Consider the following 18387-nt stretch of genomic DNA (forward strand, 5'->3'; position numbering starts at 1 on the left):
CAGATGTTCAACTGGATTTAGAAAAGGCAGAGGAACCAGAGAACAAATTGCCAACATTTGTTGGATCATCGAAAAAGCAAAATAGTTCCAGAAAAATATCTATTTCTGTTTTAATGACTATGACAAAGCCTTTGACTGTGTGGGTCACAATAAACTGTGGAAAATTCTGAAAGAGATGGGAATACCAGACCACCTGACCTGCCTCCTGAGAAATCTATGCAGGTCAGGAAGCAACAGTTAGAAATGGACATGGAACAGCAGCCTGGCTCCAAATAGGGAAAAGAGTACATCAAGGCTGTATATTGTCACCCTGCTTGTTTAACTTATATGCAGAGTACATCATGAGAAATGCTGGGCTGGATGAAGCACAAGCTGGAATCAAGATTGCTGGGAGAAATATCAATAACCTCAGATATGCAGATGACACCTAGCAGAAAGTGAAGAAGAACTTATGGCAGAAAGTGAAGAACTAAAGAGCCTTTTGATGCAAGTGAAAGAGGAGAGTGAAAAAGTTGGCTTAAAGCTCAACATTCAGAAAACTAGGATCAAGGCATCCAGTCCCATCACTTCATGGCAAATAGATGGGGAAACAATGGAAACAGTGAGAGACTTTATTTTTTTGGGCTCCAAAATCACTGCAGATGGTGACTGCAGCCATGAAATTAAAAGATGCTTGCTCCTTGGAAGAAAAGTTATGACCAACCTAGATAGCATATTAAAAAGCAGAGACATTACTTCGCCAACAAAGGTCTATCTAGTCAAAGCTATGGTTTTTCCAGTAGTCGTGCATGGATGTGAGAGTTGGACTATAAAGAAAGCTGAGCGCTGAAGTATTAATGCTTTTGAACTACGGTGTTGGAGAAGACTGTTGAGAGTTCCTGGACTTCAAGGAGATCCAACCAGTCCATCCTAAAGGAAAACAGTCCTGAATTTTCATTGGAAGGACTGATGCTGAAGCTGAAATTCCAGTACTTTGGCCACCTGATAGGAAGAACTGACTCATTTGAAAAGACCCTGATGCTGGGGAAAGATTAAAGGCAGGAGGAGAAGGGGGCGACAAAGGATGAGATGGTTGGATGATGTCACCGACTCAATGGACATGAGTTTGAGTAAACTCTGGGAGTTGATGATGGACAGGGAGGCCTGTGTTGCTGCAGTCCATGGGGTCGCAAAGAGTTGGACATGACTGAGCGACTGAACTCAACTTAGAGCAGGGTGAAAATACTTTATATCAGTCCCTAAATGAAATGGGTAAATATGTGATGAATATCTAATATGTACATACAAAGACAGAGAGAGAGTGTCCACTATCACATAGCTAACCTCATCTAGAATCTTGTCAGACAACCACTGGTTTCAATATTTGAAAGATTTCAAACTTGGAAGTAAAGGTTAAAAGATTCAATAATCCAGAAAAATGGTCTCTGATTTTTTTGATGGAAGACTTGGTAGAGAACTACAATAGTACATTAATAGGAACAAGACTGTTAAAAAAAACTCATGACATATTTAAAATTTTGAAATTGAAAAGCAGCATGGCATAGAACACATGTGGTCAACAACACACATCCTGCCAGACCACCTGAATTGCATTCCCAAATCTTCTACTTAACAGCTCTGTGATCAAGGGAATTACCTAACTCTCCACACCTCAGTTTCTTCATCTTAAGAATGGACACCTGCTACAAGCCATAAGGAAGGTTAAATAAATAAGAGCTCCATAAATGTGTTAGTCAAATAAACTTTTCAGCAACATGGAACCAACTGCTATGGCTGATCAGAGGAAAAGATTCCTGTGCAAGGACTTATCTGATGGGTAGGAATCCACCAGGAGATAATGTGGGGAGGCCCACTTCCTGTAGGAATCCAGGCCAAGCCAAGGCAGGGCAGGGAGAGCAAGTTTTGGGGAAAAGCAGTCCTGGAGATGGGCCACCAAAAGACAGAGACTGGCCTGGATGGCTGATTAAAGGTTCAGCAAAAAAAGAAAAAAAAAGGGCCTGCTTGCCAACAAATGTCTTGGGTTTTACTTGATATGTAATGCTAGCCCTTTAAGGACCTTGAACAAAGGATAAATCTGGCCGGTGCTGTGCTTTAGGAAAATCAACTTGTCCCATGGTTCGGATGAGGAGATAAGGAATCCAGTTAGGAAATCATTGTATAATAAGTGGTTATACACCAGGAGAAGTGTAATCGAGGCCAAAGCAAAAAGATGACAGTGAAGACAAATAAGGGACAGAATGAACAATAAATGAGTAAAAAGACAGAGAGATTGAGAAAATACCTGGGCCAGTAAAAGAAACAGAGAACCGTAAAAATAGACCTGAGAAATTACTATGTGCGATGGCACCCACTCCAGTCCTCTGGCCTGGGGAATCCCGTGGACGGAGGAGCCTGGTGGGCTGCAGTCCATGGGGTCGTGGAGGGTCGGACGCGACTGAGCGACTTCACTTTCACTTTTCACTTTCATGCATTGGAGAAGGAAATGGCAACCCACTCCAGTGTTCTTGCCTGGAGAATCCCAGGGACGGGGGAGCCTGGTGGGCTGCCGTCCATTGGGTCGCACAGAGCAGCAGCAGCAGGCATGCGGTGCAATTTCCCACAAATTCTCACATGTAACAAACCAAGCAATTATATGAAAATAGCTTCAGAAATTGGCAAAACTATCCCCTAGTTTACGCGTGAGAAACTGAGGTTCAGAGAAGTTCCATTATTTGTCTGGGTCACGTGGCCAGTGAAAGGCAGAATCAGGATTCGAACCCAAAGCTTCTTGACCCTAGGTCAGGCTCCATGCTCCCTCCACTACTCCGTGTATTGTAGGGGAAGATGTCAGCTCCATTTGTGGACATATGGCTGGACCTCCAGATGAATTTTTTGAATGGGCAGTTAGAAAGGCATGACAAAGTCAGGAGGAAATCAGAGCTGGAGAATGGAATTCAGAAGCTTCATGGAGGTTTTGGAAGAATTAGTGAAGTCACTGAAGTGAATAATCAATAACAGATCATTTATAATTATTAACTTGCACATTCATGTGCTGGGATGTAATCATGTTTGTCTGAAGAGCCAACACAGCAGTTTAAAGGGATTCGAAAACAGAAGAAAGCTGCTGTTCTCTCCAGTAAGCAATATTTTAGTGGCAAACCACCCTGTGAATGGTTTGTGAGTACAAAGCAGCAAGCCTGTGAATAGCTTTTTACAATGTCACGTTCTCTCCTTCCACTTGGAAAGGAAGCACAATGCTACCATAAGCAGATACTAACAGCACAGATGCTGGCGCTGATGTGAGCATAAATGCTGTCCTGCACCGAAAAAAAATTCCCAAAGTACCATGCCTGCATAAATCTTATATTTTTATGAATCACTGCCATTACGGCAACCACACACTGAAAATTTGTGTCTTAGGATGTGAATGGATCTTTCTAGATAGTTTAGCTTATCTCAGACTCCTCATAATTTATACTAGTCTCTGTATCATATCCAAACAGGGCTTTGCTTCCCTAGATTGCTCAAGTGGCAGCTTGCACCTTATATGGCTGAAGTTCGAAAATACAGTTTAATTGTAATAAGAGGAGCAAAATCTTTCTGATGCCTCTGTGGCTATGTTGTAAACATCCAACTACAGATTCAGTATTCATTCTTCCTTTCTTATCAACAGTAGTTTTTCAGAGCCCACAAATATATTCTACCATACAATTTTATGCTTTGTAAAAGGTGACCTATACTTTCTTTTCAAATGCAGTTTCTTTAATGAAAATATTGTAATGTCAGTCCATGCAAAGCAAATGCATATTAATATGCGTTTACATCTGTCTCATATTAATATTCATGCCTGAATCCACATCCCTACACAAAGCCAATTTTCTGACCATCTGTGTGATGGCTGGTGGATGCAATGAATAAATTTTATTTGTGAGGGGAGTGATAAATCATGTATCGTCAGTTTTTCACCCACAATCTTTCCTCTTAGGTGCAAAAATGTTTTCATCGTGGTTTGGAATACTTAAGTAAACGAAACAGATTAACCCTTTAATATTCCTACAAATCAAGGCAATTTTATGCAATTTCAACACCTCTAACCAAAAATAAGAAGGAACAATGGATTTGCTCGGTTGAATCTGACATCTCTGTTCCTATGTGTGTTCCAGTCTTTTATAGTAATTTTCTGTGTTGTTTAAAATGTACTGTAGCTGTTTCTGAAAAGAAATTTTGAAAAGCTTCTAGTCAGAAATAAGGCCTCCAGAATAAGTGTATATTCCCAAAGAAAGTCCTTACAGCCATCAAATATCTTAAAAGTTGTATCAAGTATAACCTTACACAATGGAAAGATTTCAAACAGGGAAAGTTATCGGTATTTAGATAATGATCTCCATACTTTCAGTTTTACCCAAGTGAAATATCAAGATTTCAGTGTGTTTGTAAACTTGGGGATGTTACAGGGAATATTGCATCCACATGTTAGAAACAATTGCCTTTAAGGATATGAGACATATACAGTTAATCAACCAGGTAAATAGAACCCAAAAGGAAGGATGAAACTGAAAATCATATCATGGTAGGGAGGATATGAAAAGTATTGCGCACTGAAGGAAGAAGTTATAATGTGATGATCTGAATAACGAAAACCATGTCAGGTGGTCTAAGATGCTTCCTTTGCCTCTTCTTAAGGGATGCTTTCTATGAATTCTAATGGCTGGGCTAGTAGGTTGAATCCAAATCCAAGGTTTCCATCTGGTTGAATTTACCTTATCTGAGTTAACGGCTTCTCTAAGGTCCCTAAGAATGTCACAAATAGCACAAACCACGTCTTTCAGGTCAAAGCACAAATTAGGCTGCTGAAACTTTCTACTTCTGCTGCAACGGCCCTGAAGAGAGTGGCAAAGTAAATCAGGAACCCTGGGAGCTATCAATCTCCTGTAGATACAGTCGCTGTTAGCATATGAATTTTCAAACCACAAATAGAGCAGAGTCAGAGAAATTTCATCTCAAAGCAACAGTTACTGACTGAACACCTGTTCCTTGCAAGGGCACCAAACCAAGAGGGAGCTTCTGGTATTCTGCTGCCCTCAGAAAGCTTACCCACCTGCTGGTAATGAAAACACATTCCCCTACAAGAAGATCCTCAATCACCCATTAAGTTGGTGTATGATACATACAAAGTGAATGCTGTAAAAGGAACTTAAAAGAGGCTGAGGTTTCCATAAACCTAGCAAATCAAGGAGCCTCACCCAGAGGTATTTAGAGTCAGTCTTAAAGGCTGAAAAGATTCAGACGGTCAGAGAAGTCATATCAGATGAAAGAAGCTTTACCCTGTCTCAGAGCAGGAAGTATTTAGCTGGAGGATTTACAAGTAATGGGGGAAATTGTGGGTAGGGCACTCTCATTACTTCTGAGAGTTAATGTTCAAAATTAGGGGCGTTTAGGGAAATTATTTAAAGTAGTACATGTCTAGGCATTAAATAACATTAAATTACAAAGTCAGAAAAATAATCCCTTAGTAACTCTGTTAATTCTCCTAACTACCTCAGGAAAAGAGTCTCGGTTTGGTGCCACTCTATCTTTCACACCACTCCAGTACTTGCTAAATCTCTCTTTTTAACAAAGAGAGAGCAAGCCTCAGGCTCCAAGGATAAAGACTAGAATTTAATAAGTTAGTTTGGTTTTATGGTGTTCATTTTTTGTAATACTTTATCTTATACCAAGTAGAACTTATTGGTCTTCTATTTGTGGTACTAAGATAACATTTATTTTTAAAGAAAATGTATTTAGGGTTTTTAATTAATTATTTTAAAGATAAATAATAAATTAATGAATGTGATGGGAAAAAAATGACCAAAGTTTGGAATTAATCTGGCATAGTGATTGACAAGAAGATAAGAAGGGTCAGACTCAGTTCAGTAACGTGTCAATATAGAAGCTGGCTGGATTAAATTACAGCCTTTGATTTCAGTTGTATTTGTAATTCTAAGTGTCTCTGTTTCCCTTACATATGGGCATTGCTAAAGTCATGTTTGTAAAATTTCCTTAAGACCTAGAATTTTTTCAAAATATCTCATTTCTTTTCACATAAATGCAAAAGGAATGTTATTTAAGGAGAGGTGGCGAAAAAACAGAATGGGTCACCAAGCTCAATCACTTGGAGATTTAACATAAGAGATATAAACATAAAATACTTCAGCTGCAGCAAAAGGATATTCCCTTTCATTGGATCACTTAGGATTTCACACCATATACTTAAGTATGATTTAGCGTAATATTGACACTTGTTTATATTTACCACCTACCTATTTCACAATGATACTGTAAGGGTTAGTGATATAATATTTCTTAAGCTTTTTCAGCTCTTAAAAGAAAATACACACTATAAAATCAAGGTAATAGTAATAACAGTCATCATCATAAGAGCAATGACTGCTCATGCATTTTCAAATCCAGGCTCTTGTTTGTTGGAAAAGGAAATTGGGCTGTAAGAAAAGTATGCAGGCTTATCAGCTGGCTAGAACACAAAGACCTAGGATAACAGTGATGCCATCAACAGTTTATCAGGGTCTAGAGTGGGGTCTGAGATTCTGCATTTACAGCTGTTCCCAGGTAGCTGATGCTGCTGGTCTAACACCACTCTTAGGGAGTAAGGGCTTAGACCACACCACTCATTCAGGTTCGCACTGACTGTCAGAGGACTTAAGGAAGAAGGTCTAAACACAACCTGTCAAACCCATCACCACTGCCAATGCCTTTCTCATTTTTGTCACCTCATGCCCCGTATTCTGTTTCCATTGTCCAATCCACCACCCACATGCAAACTCTCTCTCATTGTCTTCCTGTCCTACCACGCCAGAGTGAACTCCTTGAGTGCAGAAACCCATCATTTATTCTAAAAATTGATCATAGATTTGAACAGATTTATGCTCAAAAATGTTGATTTCAGAACACCTTGTAACATCAAAAAGTAGGAAAACTCTGATTCTTTTAAAGTATTTTAAAGTGTGGGTTTTATGTTCATGATATGGCATCAAGTTAAAAAGCAAGAAACAAAACTGTGTGCTTATGTATCATTTAAATTTAAATACAGGTAGAGAGCAATATTGACAGCATATGTAATTAATAAGTTAAATAGCACCTTGTCTTTTTCCTACTGAATAATCATTACCAAGGGGATGGAAATGTAATTTTCCCCTACCCTCTCACTGCTGAACAGCCAGGCTTGTGAGATTGGAGACCCCTGCTCCAAAATGGATTGATGTCTTTGGTATTTCAGTCATAGCAAGAGTGAGCAAACTGAGCCTTTTGCTTGATTGCAGTGAAGAGAGGATTCAAGGGTGACAGAGACCCAGGGAGAGAGTTGGATTTCTTAAGACTAAGAGATGGAAGAATCAAGTGATGGGTTTCTGCTCCCAGGTTCTATTCTAAGAGCCCCACAGGTGTGCAGGGACCTTGAAGATCTAAGCCTGAACATTAGGCCCCTGTGTGTCCTGACCCCAGGGAGCTCCACCACTGAATGATCTGTGAGGGCTGGGACCACAGCTTCAGGTCAGAAGCTTTCCCAGCCTTCCCAGGTTGCAAATGCCTTTGAGGTCTTCAACAGTCTCAAAGGAGTCATTGGCCAGCCCCCAATTCAGGTACGTTAAGGGCTAAGTATATTTAATGGAATGTGGAAGAAAAAAATTTTAATGTGAACTAAAATTCACATTAAAGAAAGGAAAGAAAAAATTTCCTTTCTTGCATTAAAATATTATAGAGAAGAACATACACATTTAGATAGATAGGCAGATACACTTATTCATGAAACACTAGAAGGAAATAGAGGAAAACAACAGAATGGGAAAGACTAGAGATCTCTTCAAGAAAATTAGAGACACCAAGGTAACATTTCATGCAAAGATGGGCTCGATAAAGGACAGAAATCGTATGGACCTAACAGAAGCAGAAGATAGGTGGCAAGAATACACAGAAGAACTGTACAAAAAGATCTTCATGACCAAGATAATCACAATGGTGTGATCACTCACATGGAGCCAGACATCCTGCAATGTGAAGTCAAGTGGGCCTTAGAAAGCATTACTACGAACAAAGCTAGTGGAGGTGATGGAATTCCAGTTGCTGCTGCTGCTGCTGCTAAGTCTCCTCAGTCGTGTCCGACTCTGTGAGACCCTATAGACGGCAGCCCACCAGGCTCCCCCGCCCCTGGGATTCTCCAGGCAAGAACACTGGAGTGGGTTGCCATTTCCTTCTCCAGTGCATGAAAGTGAAAAGTGAAAGTGAAGTCACTCAGTCGTGCCTGACTCTTACCGACCCTATGGGCTGCAGCCTACCAGGCTCCTCCGTCCATGGAATTTTCCAGGCAAGAGTACTGGAATGGGGTGCCATTGCCAGTTGAGTTATTCAAATTCTGAAAGATGATGCTGTGAAAGTGCTGCGCTCAGTATGCCAGCAAATTTGGAAAACTCAGCAGTGGCCACAGGACTGGAAAATGTCAGTTTCATTCCAATCCCAAAGAAAGGCAATGCCAAAGAATGCTCAAACTACCGCACAATTGTACTCATCTCACACTCTAGTCAAGTAATGCTCAAAATTCTCCAAGCCAGGCTTCAGCAATATGTGAACCATGAACTTCCTGATGTTCAAGCTGGTTTTAGAAAAGGCAGAGGAACCAGAGATCAAATTGCCAACATCTGCTGGATCATGGAAGAAGGAAGAGAGTTCCAGGAAAACATCTATTTCTGCTTTATTGACTATGCCAAAGCCTTTGACTGTGTGGATCACAATAAACTGTGGAAAATTCTTCAAGAGATGGGAATACCAGACCACCTGACCTGCCTCTTGAGAAATTTGTGTGCAGGTCAGGAAGCACCAGTTAGAACTGGACATGGAACAACAGACTGGTTCCAAATAGGAAAAGGTGTACATCAAGGCTGTATACTGTCACCCTGCTTATTTAACTTCTATGCATCATGAGAAATGCTGGGCTGGAAGAAACACAAGCTGGAATCAAGATTGCCGGGAGAAATATCAATAACCTCAGATATGCAGATGACACCACCCTTATGACAGAAAGTGAAGAGGAGCTAAAAAGCCTCTTGATGAAAGTGAAAGAGGAGAGTGAAAAAGTTGGCTTAAAGCTCAACATTCATAAAACGAAGATCATGGCATCTGGGCCCATCACTTCATGGGAAACTGGGGGGGGGGGCTCCAAAAATCCCTGCAGATGGTGATTGCAGCCATGAAATTAAAAGACACTTAGTCCTTGGAAGGGAAGTTATGACCAACCTAGATAGCATATTCAAAAGCAGAGACATTACTTTGCCAACAAAGGTCTGTCTAGTCAAGGCTATGGTTTTTCCAGTGGTCATGCATGGATATGAGAGTTGGACTGTGAAGAAAGCTGAGCGCAGAAGAATTGATGCTTTTGAACTGTGGTGTTGGAGAAGACTCTTGAGAGTCCCTTGGACTGCAAGGAGATCCAACCAGTCCATTCTAAAGGAGATCAGTCCTGGGTGTTCATTGGAAGGACTGATGCTAAAGCTGAAACTCTAATACTCTGGCCACCTCATGTGAAGAGTTGACTCATTGGAAAAGGCTCTGATGCTGGGAGGGATTGGGGACAGGAGGAGAAGGGGATGACGAAGAAGGAGATGGCTGGATGGCATCATCGACTCGATGGACGTGAGTTTGTGTGAATTCCAGGAGTTGATGATGGACAGGGAGGCCTGCCGTGCTGCGATTCATGGGGTCACAAAGAGTTGGAGACGACTGAGCGACTGAACTGAACTCAACTGAACTGAGAAGGAAATACTCCAAAATGTTAATCGTATTAATATTTAACATTTGGCGGTTGTTTATAGGCAATTTTTTCCTTCTTTATATATTTTATGTTTTTCAAAAATTCTAAAAAACACCTAAGTTGCTTTTAAAAGTAGGAAAAATACAAGAAATGTCATTTTTTAAAATCAAAACACATAGCTTATTCACCTCTTTTATATGCTGCATCTAGTCCACTTCTGGTACACACAACAGGCAGTCAGAAATGACCAGTTCAATTCAGTTCAGTCTCTCAGTCGTGTCCAACTCTTTGTGACCCCATGGATTGCAGCACGCCAGGCTTCCCTGTCCATCACCAACTCCCAGAGCTTGCTCAAACTCCTGTCCATTAAGTTGGTGTTGCCATCCAACCATCTCATCCTCTGTCGTCCCCTTCTCCTCTCGCCTTCAATCTTTCCCAGCATCAGGGTCTTCTCCAATGAGTCAGTTCTTTGCATCAGGTGGCCAAAGTATTGGAGTTTCAGCTTCAGCATCAGTCCTTCCAATGAATATTCAGGACTGATTTTCTTTAGGATGGACTGGTTGGATCTCCTTGCAGTCCAAGGGACTCTCAAGAATCTTCTCCAACACCACAGTTCAAAAGCATCAGTTCTTCAGAGCTCAGCTTTCTTTATAGTCCACCTCTCAAATCCATACATGGCTACTAGAAAAATTATAGTTTTGACTAGATGGACTTTTGTTGGCAAAGTAATGCTTCTGTTTTTTAATATGCTGTCTAGGTTTGTCATAGCTTTTCTTCAAGGGAGTAAGCATCTTTTAATTTCATGGCTGCAGTCACCATTTGCAGTGATTTTGGAGCACAGGAAAATAAAGTCTGTCACTGCTTCCATTGTTTCCCCATCTATTTGCCATGTAATGATGAGACTGAATGCCATGATCTTAGTTTCCTGAATGTTGAGCTTTAAGCCAATGTTTTCTCTCACCTCTTTCACTTTTATCAAGAGGCTCTTTAGTTCTTCGCTTTCTGCCATAAGGGTGGTGTCATATGTGTGTCTGATGTTATTGATGTTTCTCTCTTCAATCTTGATTCCAGCTTGTGCTTCATCCAGCCCAGCATTTCTCATGATGTACTCTGCATTCAAGTTAAATAAACAGGGTGACAATATACAGCCTTGATGTACTCCTTTCCCTATTTGGAACCAGTCTGTTGTTTCATGTTCAGTTCTAACTTTTGCTTCTTGATCTGTATACAGATTTCTCAGGAGGCAGGTCAGGTATCTGGTATTCTGACCAAATGTGGTCCACTGGCAAAGGGAATGGAAAATCACCTCAGTATTCTTGCCTTGAGAACCGCATGAACAGTATGAAAAGGCAAAAAGATAGGATACTGAAAGAGGAACTCCCCAGGTCGGTAGGTGCCTAATATGCTACTGGAGATCAGTGGAGAAATAACTCCAGAAAGAATGAAGAGATGGAGCCCACGCAAAAACAACATCCAGTTGTGTCTATGACTGGTGATGGAAGTAAAGTCCGATGCTGTAAAGAGCAATATTGCATAGGAACCTGGAATGTTAGGTCCATGAATCAAGGCAAATTGGAAGTGGTCAAACAGGAGATGGCAAGAGTGAACGTCGACATTTTAGGAATCAGCGAACTAAAATGGACTGGAATGGGTGAATTTAACTTAGATGATCATTGTATCTACTACTGTGGGCAAGAATTGCTTAGAAGAAATGGAGTAGCCATCACAGTCAACAAAAGAGTCTGAAATGCAGTACTTGGATGCAATCTCAAAAACAAAAGAATGATCTCTGTTCGTTTCCAAGGCAAACCATTCAATATCACAATAATCCAGGTCTATGCCCCAATCAGTAATGCTGAAGAAACTGAAGTTGAATGGTTCTATGAAGACCTACAAGACCTTCTAGAACTAATACCCCCAAAAGATGTCCTTTTCATTATAGGGGACTGGAATGCAAAAGTAGGAAATCAAGCAATACCTGGAGTAACAGGCAAATTTGGCCTTGGAGTACAAAACAATGCAGGGCAAAGGCTAACACAGTTTTGTCAAGAGAACGCACTGGTCATAGCAAACTCCCTCTTCCAACAACACAAGAGAAGACTACACGTGGACATCACCAGATGGTCAATACCAAAAAATTATAACTAAATTAAATAAACAGTTCAAAGCCCAGGCTGTAAAGGTACGTTAATATTAGTGCAATCACCCTGGTGTGTGAGAAACACATAAGTCCATGCACATATGAAAGAAAGTTGTTCTGAGAATAGCTACTCTGAAAATGTCACTGCATGTAAGACTATTAAAATTATCATGAGAAAAGTATTATGCAAGCATTAAACAAGGCCTTCTGGGCTCAGGGACAGAGGGACAGTCCTTAATTTGGAGATAGGCTTTTTTCAGTTATCTCTATCTCTTTGGAAGTCATTGAACTCTCCAAATCTCTTAATACTTCATCTACAGATGTCAGTTCTATCAGCTTAAACATGGCACTGTTAAGATCAAATGGAGCATAGAATATCAAAGCAATTTTGAAACTATAATATGATATACTATCCGGGAGTTGGTGATGGACAGGGAGGCCTGGCGTGCTGCGATTCATGGGGTCGCAACAAGTTGGACACGACTGAGCGACTGAACTGAACTGAATACAATGTTTATCTCTTGTTCACTATTGGATAAATTGGGAGATTGGGATTGATATATATACACTACTATACATAAATAGATAATTCTTAGATAACTAATATAGCACTGGGCACTCTACTCAATACTCTGTAATGACCTATATGAAAAGAACCTAAAAAGAGTGGAGATAAAGATGTATATAGGCTTCCCAGCTGGCACTAAAGAGGTCTTCCCTGGTGGCTCAGATGGTAAAGTGTCTGCCCGCAATGCGGGAGACCCGGGTTCGATTCCTGGGTTGGGAAAATCCCCTGGAGAAGGAAATGGCAACCCACTTAAGTACTCTTGCCTGGAAAATTCCATGGACTGAGGAGACTGGTAAGCTACAGTCCATGGGGTCGCAAAGAGTCGGACACGACTGAGCCACTTCACTTCACTTCACTATTGGATAAACACTACGAATTCATGTTCTTTGGCTTTCCTTTTCCTTTTTTAAAGTTAATTTTATTGGAATATAGCTGATTTACAATGTTGTGTAAGTTTCTTCTGTACAGCAAAATAAATCAGGTATATACATATGTGTGTGTGTTCATGCTAAGTCGCTTCAGTCATGTCCGACTCTGCGATTCTATGGACCGCAGTCCACCAGGCTCCTCTGTCCATGGGATTCTCTAGGAAGGAATACTGGAGTGGGTTGCTGTTTCCTCCTTCAGGGGATCTTCCTGATCCAGGGATTGAACTGGCATCTCTTACATCGCCTGCCCTGGCAGGCAGGTTCTTCACCCCTAGTGCCAGCTGGGAAGCCTATATACATATATATCTCCACTCTTTTTTTTAGGTTCTTTTCATATAGGTCATCACAGAGTATTGAGTAGAGTGCCCTGTGCTATGTGGTAGCTTCTTATTAGTTATCTAATAGTTATCTATTTTATGTATAATAGTGTATATATATCAATCCCAGTCTCCCAATTTATCCCTCCTCCCTACTTATCCCCTTAATAACTGTAAGTTTGCTTTCTGTGACTGTATTTCTGTTTTGTAAATAAGTTCATTTGCACTATATTTTTTAGATTCTACACTTAAGCTATATTGCATGATATTTTCCTTTCTCTGTTCAACTTACTTCCCTCAATATGACAATCCCTAGGTCCGTCCATGTCACTGCAAATGGCATTATTTCATTCTTTTTTGTGGCTGAGTAATATTCTGTTGTATATCTGTACCACATCTTCTTTATCCACTCCTCCATTGATGGACATTTAGGTGGCTTCCATGTCCTGCTGTTATAAATAAATACTGCTGAAATATGCATTGGGGTGCATATATCTTTCCAAATCATGTTTATTTCTGGCCTTCCTTTTCCTTGACTACACATCATCTTCTGTTGATACTCCTCTTCTTTACAGATGAGATAAATAAGGTTGGTTTACATTCTGACTTCAATTCCCTACGTTCTATCCCTTAGCTGTTGGGCTTGGTGAATTCCCAAGTCCGTGCAGCAGCACATTTACAACATGGACTCTTAGGACCACTAATTATGTTGACCATTAATTATCTCTTCTATATTGACTTTTACCATTCTTGGTTACAATGGGTGGTTATTTCCCAACTGCCTCTGAATTTAAAGGGTGTAGATTCTTGAGAACAGCCTCCAGATGAGCAGTGAATTCTTTGACGTTTCTTTGACGTTACTAAAAGGAAACTTGTGGCCTCATCTTTGTTCTTTTTTCCTTAGGTGACACAAGATGAGGGAGTTTCAGTTTTCACGCCTCGTGTTATCTCTCTATACCATAATAGCGGGATTGTTCTAAACTGCTGTTGAAAGAGACAACCACTACGAAACCATTACCTATATATATTTTTACCACCCACTATTCATTATAATGCCTTTGTGGTCTGTCAGCGTTATCAGAGGCAACCAGTATTTATTAGGTATCCGCTGGATGTGTGATGCTGTGGCAGTTGCTGCCAAGGGCACTTATTTACAATGAAGCATTACATCGGAGGAGGGTGACAATTTTTCTCTATAGGCCACCACTCTACCTTTCACTGTGGTTTAGGCCGCCAGGTTGGTCAAATTACTCATTATAGCCCATGGGCTCTGTCAGGATTTCCTAGAAATGTGTTGGTCATATATTTCAAATGGGCTCACTGCAATATGACCTTTGGGTGAATTTGTAAATATATAGAGAAAAGATAGTCTTTCCCATTATATTTACACTTTAACACACAGTAAGCAAAAAACAAAACAAAACAAAAAAACAACTAATACTATGCACCTGACTTGGAAAACAGCAAAATTTTCTGAGGAGAAATTGTGTGTGTGTGTGTATGTCTGTGAGTGTAGATCTCAATCTCAAGTGGCATAAAAACTTCTGCTTTCATTTTAATATGCATGCTGTGGACCTGGGTTAACATGAGACTTGTAAATATTTCTAGGCCTATTTGCCTAAATAAACAGAGCTCACCTTAGTACATATCATGTCCTGGAGAGGCCTGAGTGCTCTCTTCTGGGAATCATTTCTGATCCTTGGCTTCTGATCGTGAAGATTTTGAACTCCCAATATTCTTAGGCTTTGCATCCGTCAACCATAGTAGGTCTCAGAGAGCAGATGTAGCTGTAATAGTCACCCTGCTGCCCTGGTGGTTCTGAGGTCACTTTCCATTTCAGTGCATGTGGTAGGCCCTTGAACCCTACACTGTCTTGGTCTCTGGGGTATCTGACATTACATCATGGAGTCCTGCTAGATAGAAGTGACAAATCTACCAAGATCTTTTTGAGCTTTTGGATGTCTTTTTTACTTTGAGATTTAAGATGGCTTGGGTTACAGCTCATTTCTTGTTCTCTGCCCAAATTTTCATTTCAGAGCTAGAACTGTGCAGGTGTTGTGATCACTGGGCACACGGGTAGAGGGTTGCATGGCATTTTCTTGACCTTGAGAGGGAGTTGTATTAAACACAGAAGCAGACTAACTCACTGCACAAGGCATTTCAGTGTGGTGGAATCCACTTTATAGACACGATAGTCATTATTTTTATCAATACAATATTGATAAGAAACTGAAATGCATGCAACGCCATCATTTTACACAGATTCCAGATGTTTATTAGGCTAAAAATAAATACCATTGCCTTGTTTGGGGAAGCATTTTGGGGAATTGGAGAACCAGACAGCCCAAGAGTTTGATTTCACCTCAACTCCTCTAAATCAACTCAGCACTGAATGTGAGCAACTTACTTTCTTCTCTGAACTGAGAGTTGTACCACTCGGGTTCCAGTCAGGAGGCGGCAGCTGTATCAGTTGTATAAACAGAAAGAGTTTAATATAAGAGTTGGTAATCTGGTATTGGACAAATGACAAAGTTAAAAATGAATATCTAGAAATCACGGAGGTGATGATGCAGGAAGCAGCTACCACTCCTGGGCTGGGGAAACCAAAGGAACAAGCTGGACTTCTTAAAACTCAGAAGACTGGAGGAGGGGCCCTGCGGAGCTTGGGTGTGGGCCTCCCGGGAGGCTGTGCCTGGTGGCTGGGCGGGGGTCGCTGAAGGAGGGCAGCATCATGCGTCTGGTTCTGTAGGTGTTAGAAAAACTACGTGGTTGACTCACTGTTGCTACTGGGATGGAGACTTCCACCGCAAGCTGGAATGAGCTGCCGCCACCAGCGCTAGGAAGTGTTGCTGAGCTGATGCTGACAAGCACAGGAAAGAAAACAGAAGCTTCACATCTCCCCTTCCTCCTGCAGCCTTGCAAGTCGCTCTCTGGTGCCCTATATGGGCAGAGCCTAACAGGCAGCAGCTGGCAAAGCAGAAAAGAGGTCCGCGGAAATGAGTCTCAGCCCCAGCATGGAGAGTGGAACAGAGATGGGTGATTTGAAACTGAGAAGCAATTACTTAATAACCAGTAGAAGGATGACATTATACTCCACTGACTGCTTATTTATTTTAACATTATTATTACTATTGAAATTTATGTAAAGAATCTAGTATGATGACTGGCTCATAGTAAGAGCTCAGCAGCTCTCTGCATTTTGCTAGATACACCAAGCATTCTGCCAGCTTAGTTATTGAAGATGACAATTACACTTGGATAATCCATTTTGATTTTTCCATTTTGGCCCCAGTCCCACTCTGGTAGCATTCACATGTACAGATTAGTAGTGTTGCCTCTGCAATCTCTTGGTTTTTAGCTGTGAACTGTGGGCATGTTAATTACATTCTCTGAGCCTCAATTTTCATTACATGAGATAACACGTGTTTAGTGCTGGACTCAAAGCCTGTCAAATACATGTCTACATACTAGTTCCATTGTTATCATCATTGTCACTATCATTATTTTAATGAGTGAGGAGCAATGGTTGCAAAACAATATCAACCTAAAACGCAACATGTAAGGCACCAACTTTCACCAAAATCACAAATACCTTGATCTTCTGAAACTTAATCATCACTGTGCAAAGTAAACATGATTCAGTTTGCTTGTTAGCCATCTCTTTCATTTTTGACTCCTCAAAAGATTCGTACTTTTCTCATAACGTTTCCAATTCTGTTTTGTATTAGAGGCTGTGGAGACATGAAGTCCCCGTGACTTTCCATGAGTCATGCATGTGTTTGTAAAAAGGCCTGGAAGGGATGTGAAAAAATCCAACATGCCACTATCAGGGATTCTTGAATTCTGAAGCCTTCCTGGCTGCCACTAGCTCAGGGATATGGAGATTGTCAGTAGAAATTCAGAGTAAGTGTCGTGCATGGTAATACGGTACATCACAACTAGGTCCTGAGGCAAGCTGAGGACATCGTGGAGCTGATGCATTATGCATGAGACGGTGTAAGAAATAAAGGATCAATCATCTTCTCCCTCAGATAACATTGATCATTTGCTACACATTATTTGGCTGGGTTCTGTGCAGATTTATTTTCTCCAATGAGAATGAGAAGCAGATTGCCTGTTTCCTTAATGAGCAATGACATCAATCCAGCCAAATCTATCCAAGGCATTGGATGACTTCCCCCCTCTCTCTCTCCCTGCCCCCCTCTGTCACAGTCAGAAAAAATAGGGACAGCTTCTCAAGAAGGTGCCAGCCCCTGGGAGAGTGGTGACAGAATGGGAAATTGGGTCTAATTCAGGGTGATGAAAAATCTCTTTCTCTCTCTTTACATTTTTTTTTTTTTTTGCTTTTTAATTTAAAGCAGTGTGTTTCCACTCTCCATTCTTCCAGATGGCATTCTGAGGGGCTGATCTGCAGAAAAGGCCAAGTGAAAAGTCATCCAATAACAAGGAAGGAAGAAGACAGCATGCAGCATGAATGAGGAGGGTGTGTTTCTGGGACTCTAGGCGGGCTGGAAGGGCGCAATCATGGGGAGAAATAGCAAGCAGTATCAGAGACTACCATCGCAGGGCTCCCCAGTCAACACCAGTGACTTTAATAACACTGGAGCCACGGGTGGTGTTACCTGAGAAAACAGAGCTGGAGCTTGTCTTCTGTTGATACAGCATTCCTCTTGTGGTAGTGAGTCGTCAGGAGAAGGAAATGGGAGGTAATATGTGATCCAGGGTTTGGGAAATAAGATGTCTTGCTGGGGCATGCTCCCTGCTTCAATCAGACATGTGTCTGCTGAGGCAGGCAGGGGCGGTGGGGCGTGGATGAGCTGAGGACGGGCACCTGGGGGACTGGTGGAGCAGGTGACCAGTAGCAGGTCCGGGTTGGCATGAAATCCTGGCAGACCGGGTCCCCCTGCAGGCTCAGCTCACAGGGAAGGCCCCTGCCTAAGGGACAGCAGAGATTGCAGGTGCCCCTCAAATGGGATCCCAAGAAATGCAGAGTGTCCGGACAGGTGTATGAGGCCCGGGGCTGGACCGCATCCTGGGGGTCCTGCCAAGAGAGGGCCAAGGCTCAGGCCTTGGAGGGTAGAATGGCCAGGACCAGGCAGGATGCCCTTGGAGGAAGGGTCAAGGGGGTGGATTCAAGGCTTCCCACGTGAGAATGTTCC

The sequence above is a fragment of the Bison bison genome, unplaced genomic scaffold (assembly GCF_000754665.1).
Source record: "Bison bison bison isolate TAMUID 2011002044 unplaced genomic scaffold, Bison_UMD1.0 scf7180017863702, whole genome shotgun sequence".
In the NCBI taxonomy this organism is placed as follows: domain Eukaryota; kingdom Metazoa; phylum Chordata; class Mammalia; order Artiodactyla; family Bovidae; genus Bison; species Bison bison.